This window comes from Onychomys torridus, chromosome 1 (genome assembly GCF_903995425.1).
Source record: "Onychomys torridus chromosome 1, mOncTor1.1, whole genome shotgun sequence".
Lineage (NCBI taxonomy): Eukaryota > Metazoa > Chordata > Mammalia > Rodentia > Cricetidae > Onychomys > Onychomys torridus.
Window position 1 is genome coordinate 162,040,253 of NC_050443.1, and position 9,082 is coordinate 162,049,334.

A 9,082-nucleotide genomic window follows, 5' to 3' on the forward strand; every position below is an offset into this window, starting at 1 on the left:
ACAGCATTAGCCAACAATGTCACGGTCACTTCCTACGTCATTCCAGAGTGAAAAGCAACCCTAGGTTACCTAAACACTGTTAGTGTGGCTAAGATCAAGTAAATATTCCTCTCCATGCGCGCACGTGTGTGTGTGTGTGTGTGTGTGTGTGTGTGTGTGTGTGTTCTGTTATGTACAAAGCAGCATGTGTGTGGATGAGTATGTACATGTGTGCACAGGTGTGGGGGCTAGAGGTGAAGTCTTCCTCAGTTCATCTGCACCTTATTATTTGAGACAGGGTCTCCCACTGAACCTAGAACTCACAAACACTACTGGATTGTATGGTCAATGAGCCCAAAGACTTGCCTGTCTCCGATCCCCAGCACGGGCATTACAAGCATGCTATCACACTTGGCTTGTTCATGGGTACTGGGGGTCCAAACCCAGGTCCTTGCACAGCAAGAACTTTGACCAACTGAGTCATCTCCCCAGATAAATATTTATGGACGGTCTAATCGGCTCCACAGTCACACCTGTGGTGATAGTGTGCTGGGGAGCTTTATGTCAACTTGGCGCAAGCTAAAGTCATCTGAGAGGAGGCAACCTCAATTAAGAACACACCTCCAGAAGAGCAGGCTGTAAGCAAGCCTGCAGGATATTTTCTTAATTAGTGATGAATGATGGAGGGCCCAGCCTATTGTGAGTGGGGCCATCCCTGGGCTGATGGTCCTGGGTTCTATAAGAAAGCAGGCTGAGCAAACCATAGGTGTCAAGCCAGTAAGCAGCTCATCTCCACACCCTCTACATCAGCGCCTGCCTTCAGGTTCTTGCCCTGCTTGAGTTCCTGTCCTGACTTCCTTTGATGATGAACAGTGCTGTGGAAGTGTGAGCCAAATAAACCCTTTCCTCCCCAGGTTACTTTTGGTCATGGTCTTTCATCATAGGAGTAGTAACCCTAACTATATAGGGACAAAGAAAGTGCTGTGTGCGGTTTCTCTTCCTGTCCCATTAAACCTGAATTTTAGGGCATTGCAAAGGTGAGAAAGGACGCCTATGTTATGTAGGATTCAAATGTTCATCTTTCTTTCTCAGTAATGTGAGTCTTGGGGATTGTGTTCAGAACTCTTCTGTCTTGAGCCTTGTTAAGCTACCCCCTAAATAAAATACCAAACTTGAAATAAACAACATGCCTTCCAGGTCATTGCTAATTTTAACACTTTGACTTAGAGTTGACTCAACACTGCCCCCTGGCTGAAGAAATAATTCAAGCAAGAGGCTTTTGAAGAGCAGAACCAGGCAGCCAGCAGAGTAGCCAGGGAAAGGGTAGCTGAGGTCAGAAGAGGGAGGCTGGGAGGCTCAGTGCCTCCAACAACCTTCTAAAGCTGTCCAAGGGAGTCAGTCCTTCTGGCTCCCACCCTGACCTTCTCTCTCTCTCTCTCTCTCTCTCTCTCTCTCTCTCTCTCTCTCTCTCTCTCTCTCTCTCAGAAAACAACTGTAAAAGAGGAACTGGGAAGCCACGTGACAACAGCTGTATCCAGAACGAATTCCTTCAGAATATATTCTTTTAGAAATCGGAAGCCTCAGGGCCAGCAATAGTGTCCCAGAACACAAGATTCCGTGACAACTGCCCAGACCTCTAAGCTAATCCACACTTGCTTATGTTACTCAGTCTTAACCCGGAGCAGCACCCAGGATGTTTGAACTATGCAACAAGTCAGGGAGGGTCTATCACACTTTGCACTCAAGCACAAAATGCTTTGGAAGATGGGGACGATGTCATTTACAAGTTGAGTTTTCTGCTGAACACCTATTTCTTTAAAAACCAAAGTTGTTAGGAAGATATATTCAAGAGTCACTGTGTGGCCAAATGGCGGGTTCACTACACACAAAGCCTGCTAAGAGGTGTGTGTCCTGGGATGGTAACCAGGTTCTCTGGCTAAAGAGAGCAGTCAGTTTTAAACTTCTCCCGGATTAACTAGCTGGTGTTCCTGGGTGAGCCTTGGTGAAAGCTTAACTCTGTGCTTATCCCCAGATGGTCTTTCTCCTTCTTGTACGACTTCTCTGCCAGCATAGCCCAACCCCACTACTATTTCATGGTTCATACCAAACCAGGATGTGCCTTGCTGTGTCTTATCTCACAGGACATGCCCAGTGAGGCCTGGAGCAGACAGGATCTATACTTAGTTCCTGAGCTGGATACTCACATGTGCAGGTTTTATTTAAGGCTCCAAAGACCTTTGTGTTCCAAAGATACCAACAGGCCTGTGCTGTGAGTGCTATCATTTACTGTTGACTGTAATTAACTCCCACAGCACCATTTAGAAATTGTTATGCTGTATAATTTTTGTACTTAAGTACCATAGTACAATGGTTAAAAAAGCCTGACCTCTGGAAATGGATTTCCTCTGTGTGTCTCAGTTTCCTCTCCTGCAATATGAAGCTAATAATAGTTCGGGGGGGGGGGGGGGGGGGGGACTGGGAAGATTGACTTGTTTCATGCGAGAACTCTTTGAACTGTAATTCACAAGAACGCAGCAAATGTTAACAGGGTTTGCCGAGTGTTAATAAGATTCGTCGTCATCACTAATATCAGACTCTTTGCTCTGAGAGCTATTTGGGCTTTTTATTGAATGATGAGCTGCACGGATGAATTATACCTAAGTGTGGACTCAGAATCAGATTCCTCTTACTGGTTGAGATGCTGAGTTACTTAATTTTGTCTGAGTTTTACTATTCCTATTACATTGTAGCAGATAGAAATGTAGTACACAGCATAGCAGTCAAGTTATTATTATTGTCATAGAGATTACTCGTCAGTCCCTAGGCAGCTGGAAAGTAATGGTTGAGCTTTCTTTGAAGTCTCCTTGATCTGGCCTCTTGGAAGTATATACTCAGATATTTTTTAAATGGAAAAGAGGCCAAGTGTGGTTGATGCATGCCTATAATTCCAGCACTTACAAAGCTGAGGTAGAATTTGAGGTGAGCCTTAGCTACTTAATGAGTCTAAGAAGTTTTTGTAATTGCTTGCAAAATTTAAAGGAAACAAGATAATATATTCAAAATGAATTAAAATATAAATATATTAATAATAGCCTTTTATATCTTTCTCTGAAAGAGAAAAATGTTTTAGAAACCATCCTATAATTCTCTCAACATCTGGGAAAACCTTCATTTCCACTTAAGACAGTGGTGATCAACTTACTTAATGCTGCAACCCATTAATACTTTTTAATATCTTTAATATGATCTGGGGTTACCTCAACATTATAAAATTATTTTTTGTTGCTACTGCATAACTGTAATTTTCTTACTGTTAAAAATTGTAAATATCTGATATGCAAGGATCTCTGATGTACAATCTCAAAGGGGTCACAACCCATGTGTTGAGAACCACTGACTTAAAACACCACCAACAACAAAAAAAGTCCCAAAGTATATTGTATTAGCAAAACAAACAAACAAACAAAAAGAAAATCACTTCAAAATGACAGAAGAATGGGAAGGCCATAGACCTTAAAAATCAGAATTTTCTTTTCACATTGTCCTGTTTCTACCTAGATGTGTTATAAATGTGGTGACATAACACAATGCCTACTCCTTTGAAGATTTATTTTTATTTATTGTGTTTTTGTGAATGTATGTTATGTGTGTGCATACACTTAAAAGAAGCCAGAAGAGGGCATCAGATACCTTGGAGCCAGAGTTACAGGCAGATCTGGAATGGAGTCCTCTGGAAGGAAGATCAGGAAGTGGCCTGACAGCTGAGCTCTCTCTAGCCCCAGTGCCTTACTTTTTATGTCCGAGTTGCGGCATCCTTTTCCCCTCTAGTTGGACATGACTTCAAATCCTGCGCTTTGGTGCAAGGTGGATGCAAATGAGAAGGCAGACAGAGAGCACATTAATGTCTTGGCCGGGAACACGGTGTCTCTTAATTCCTAAAGCAATACTTTAAGATACTGCTGGGATAGATGGCTTTACTCTTGCTCAAAGCCAGCAGAGACACAGTTCTAACATTTCAGCATCCGGCAGTAGAGGGCAGCACTACCCTTTTTTTTTTTTGAAAAATGTGAGCATCAAGGGAAGGGGGTGGTGGGAGGGGGTGGGGGGGTGAGGGGGGTGAGGGGGGGGGTCCCAGCAGTTGCGCTTTTTGTTTTTGATTTTACTTTATCCATATATGTCTTTTCAACTTTATTTTCCTTATTGCTTATTGTGATTTTTTTTTTTTTTACAGAACGAATTCAGTATCTTCTATTGCTTAGTACAGGAAGACTGAGTAATTGGTGAAAAACAGAGAAGGTTTCAGGTGTCCTGACAGACTTCTTTCTGTCTGGCGAAGGTAAACAGTGGCTTGACCTTAGGTAACCAGATAGCAGTATTGTATGAACAAAGTAAATGCTTCTGAACTTTCTAGATAGAAGTCCTTCTGAAGCAGGGTAGGTTGTTTTGTTTTTGTTTTTGTTGGGGTTTTTTTTTTTTTGTTGTTGTTGTTGTTGTTGTTGTTTTTTATGTGTGTGAATCATATGGTCATATGGTCATACCCCTGATGATGGCTTCTAAATTCTTACTGATTTCATTCTGCTGTGTCAGTGTTCATTTGTAGCACACTTGGGATGGATCAGGGCAATTGCTGATGTAACACAGGGATTGTGACTTTCAGGAAAGATACTCCGCATGGTGGGGAAGGAACTTCTTTGCTGAAGCGGCAGTTGACTGAAAGATATGTGGAAACAGCCACCAACTTAGTCTAGTGTGCTAGAGCCTCATTCTATTCCACTATGATTTGAATTTCCCTAACCAATAACAGGGGGGGAAAGTCTGTGACTTTTGTACTAAATGTAACTAAATCTCATTGTCAAGAACACATGGAGGAGGGAATAATCCTAATTTTAGCAAATACATAACCAGAGTATTCTTAGCATATTTGGGTTCTGTCCTGACCCTGAAAAGATTTTTGGCAGCAAGTCTTCAATTCCAGCTTAAAGAAACCTCCCAAGGAGTTAGTAGCATCGGATTTAAGTCTGCTCCTGGCTCTGCCTTGTGAACTGGGTGTATAACCTCTGAGCCTCTGTTTCCTCCACTCTTAAGTAGAGATACCTCTGGATTTATTAAAAGGGCCAACTTAGAAAATGCATATGAAACCAGGAGGTGGTGGCGCATGCCTTTAATCCCAGCACTCAGGAGGCAGAGGCAGGCAGATCTCTGTGAGTTCGAGGCCAGCCTGGTCTACAGAGTGAGTTCCAGGACAGCCAGCGCTACACAACACAGTGAAACCCTGTCTCAAAAAAAGAAAGAAGGTGTGTTGTGGGGTGGGATGCATATGAAAATGCTTTGACTTACCTTCTTGTAGGAGGGAATAGGGGGGTAGGTTGAGGGGGAGGCTGGAGCGTTGGGAGGAGGGAAGAGAGAGATCTGTGATTGGTGTGTAAAATGAATAAAAAATTTTCTTAATAAAAAAAATGCTTTGAAAGGGCTGGAGAGATGGCTCAATGGTTAAGAGCGCTGGCTGTTCTTCCAGAGGCCCTGAGTTCAATTCCCAGCACCCACATGGCAGCTCACACCTGTCTGTAATCCAGCTCTAGGGGCTCCAATGCCACCTTCTGGCCTCTGTGGGTAGTAGTGACACAGACAATCATGCAGACAAAACACCCATACACATAAAAATAAATTAGTAATTTTTAATTGTTTAAATGGCATTTAGGTACCTAGCAAGTATTTCTGTCATTGTAGCACAAAGAGATTAATAACTGTTCTAAGACTGTCTTTTCTCACCTGATGTCTGTACATTGCCTGGGGTTGTTAGTTAATTGTCGTGTATATTTAACTATCTCCTTTACTCAATTACTAGTTTCCTAAGACTCAAAGCCATCAGACCTAACTTTACCTTTCCCATGACAGAAGGTATTTGGTGCATAATTAGAACAGAAATATTTGTTGATTGATTAAAGACAAGCTGCAATACAAAATTAGCTCTTTTACTGTGGTTAAAAAATACCACGTGGCACACTATTTACTATCCTGACCACTTGAAGTACACTCTACAGTAGTGTTAGTCGTGTTCACATTGCTGTGTGCCAGATCTCTAGACCTTTCCATCTAGAATGAGCTCTTCATGATCCTCCCACATTGCTAGTTCCTAGTCCCAAGAACCTTCTTCACTGATTGAGTACAACACGAAAAGACTGTAGGCGTTCCGCTGTGAGGTGCGTGTGGGGTGGGGTGTGGATGTAGTCCCGAAGACTTCCGTTCTGCTTTACATTCCTTTGGTGCTGCTTGCCTCATGGATAGCTTGTGCTAGTCTCCTGAGCTGTCGCTCAGCCACAGGCTCTGGGCCTGGGCAGAGGCGCCAAAGATGGTCCCGCTAAAAAGCACTTTCGTGGACTGTTCTCTCTCGTTCATCACTGAACACTTACGAGAATGATTAGGGTAAAAACAGAAATTTACTCCAATAATTATGTATTTTTTCAGGATAACTGAATATTGCTGCTTACTGAAAAAATATTTTTTGATTTTTTTTTTTATGTGTATGACTGTTTTGCCTGTATGTGTGTATGTATATTCACCATTTGTGTGCAATGCCCTCAGAAACCAGAACAGAGTGTTGGATTCCACGGAGCTGAAGTTACAGACAGTTGTAGATCATGATGTGGGTGCTGGGAACCAAGCCCAGGTCCTTTGCAAGAGGAATGAGTACTAACTGCTGACCAATCTCTCTAGAGCCCACACCCCCAAAATAGAAATTGATCACAAATAAAAACATCCAACAAACATCCCCAAATCACCCTCATTATTACACTGGAGTCATACCAGTTTGTCAATGTTTACCCAACAGGCTGATAAAAATGTAAAATATTGGTACACAGCTCTGCAGTCTCTACTCTAACAAACACAAAAAGTAATGGTATCATTTTTATAAACTCTCAAATCATACTTCTGTGAAAATTAACAGGTTTGAAAAGGAATTCATAAGGATACAGATTAATATAGAGTCTAACAATGAAAATTGGGTAGAAAAAAGGAAAAAGTGGAATTGTACTGTCAAACATATACTTTCAAACTCAGAAAATATTTTTCCATAAAGTTCACAAGGCTGGCTTGGAAATGCAGAAGTATTAAAAAGCACTTCTTAGCCAGTCGTGGTGGAACAAGCCTTTAATCCCAGCACTCAGAAGGCAAAGACATCTCTGTGAGTTCGAGGCCAGTCTGGTCTACACAGTGAGTTCCAGAACAGCCAGAGCTACATAATGAGACTCTGTTTCAAAACCAAACAAACAAAGCCCTTACTCATAAAGTGATGATTTTTTAAAATATAAATCCTAGGCCAGAGAGATGGCTCAGAAAGTAAAGACCTCTGCCACCAAGCCTGACCACGTAAGGTCAAGCCCCAAGATCCACATGGGTGGAAGGAGATCACTGATTCCTATAGCAACATCTATGCTGTGGCATGGGGATGCACGTGCATGCACAAGTCTGCATGCACACACACTCAAATTAATAAATAAAAATAAATATATATCCTAAGGTACTCCTTCCCAGGATTTAGATAACTCCTAAAATAAATAGTAACTGTAAAAATGAGTATTACTGGACTACCAGAATTTTTACAAGAGTTGATGCCAATTCTCCTAAGTGACGAGTGCCTACTAAACACCATGTTTAGCAGGTAGCAGGAGTTCAGTGCTTTCCCGGATCTATTGGTGCTTCTAACTGCCTCACCCACTGTAGGGCTTTATTTATTTAACAACAGTTATATAGCGCTTACTGTCTTCCAGGTACTGGCTAAGTGCTTTACAAACACTAACTCATTCTAATTGTATAACAACTGAAGTAGGTGGTCTTATCCCATCTAACAGATGAGGTAATTAAGGCAAAATGCAGTCAAGCAATTCATCCAAGTTGGCACAGTTAGTCAAAATAGCAGGGATATGAACACAGGCAGTCTGGTTCCAGGGTTCCCATTCCACTTTGCCAGGCTGCTTCCCATGTGACAGCATTTATATGAGGCATGTATTACTGGATTGTAAAATCATACTGTGATAGCATTTACACAAGACTTGCATTACTGGATTGTAAACTCATATTACACTTTTGTCAGAGGATCTTGGAATAGTTTATGTTGTCATACCTGGACCTCACTCCCATAACCTCCCTTTGAGAGAGAAAAGAGCTTTTAAAATGTGTTGTGGTGGATGATTGGGCCACTGTTTGTGGATTCGAGCAAGGATGGCTGCTTTGCTAGCTACTCTTGGGAAACAGGGTCTCACTGTGTGGCTAGGCTGACAGACCTCAAGCTCAGGTTCCTCCTGCCTCGGTCTCTCAAATGCTAAGATTACAAGCAAATGCTACCACACCCAGATATTATGTTTACAAAGAAAGAGGGAGATCCCGTTCCCATACATGATCACTGTATTTTCTTTCTGACGTCACATTAATTTCAGCAACAACAGTTCCAGGTTCTGGACAGAAAAGAGAAAGAAAAAAACTGCTGTAGAAATGAAGAAGAATTATGTAAATGCCAGAACTATTCAGAAGGAATAAGAGGTGTGTGTGTGTGTGTGTGTGTGTGTGTGTGTGTGTGTGTGTGCGCGCGTGAATTTCCATGTAACTAAGACACAGGGGTTTCCAGTCATCCTCTAGTCCTAAATTTGGTAGACTTTTGAGAGTTTGCATTTTCTTCAAGTTTCATTTAATTTTTGTTTTACTCTTAGTGTAATTTCATCCCAGAACCTAATATCAGTGTTTCTTTATACTCATCCTGTCCACAGGTATTTATTGAACATCTACAATGTGCCAGTGTTGCATTTGATGCTAAAAATAACATAATCAGCAGAAAGCAAAGTACCTGTCCTCAGACATTCTAGAAAATAATAGAGGAAGACAGGAAACGATGACATGGCAGAAATAAAGGCAGAGGACAGCTCATGAAAGGGGATTTCATCCAGTTAAAGCTAATTCTTCTTCCCTAGGCATGCTCTCTCCAGCAGAGGTAGCATTAGTTCTGATTCAGACCAAGGAGAACTCTTACCACCTGCATATGTTAATCTTAAAGAAAAACATTAAAAGTGTTAATATTTCTTAACTAAATATTAATTTAATGTGATGATAG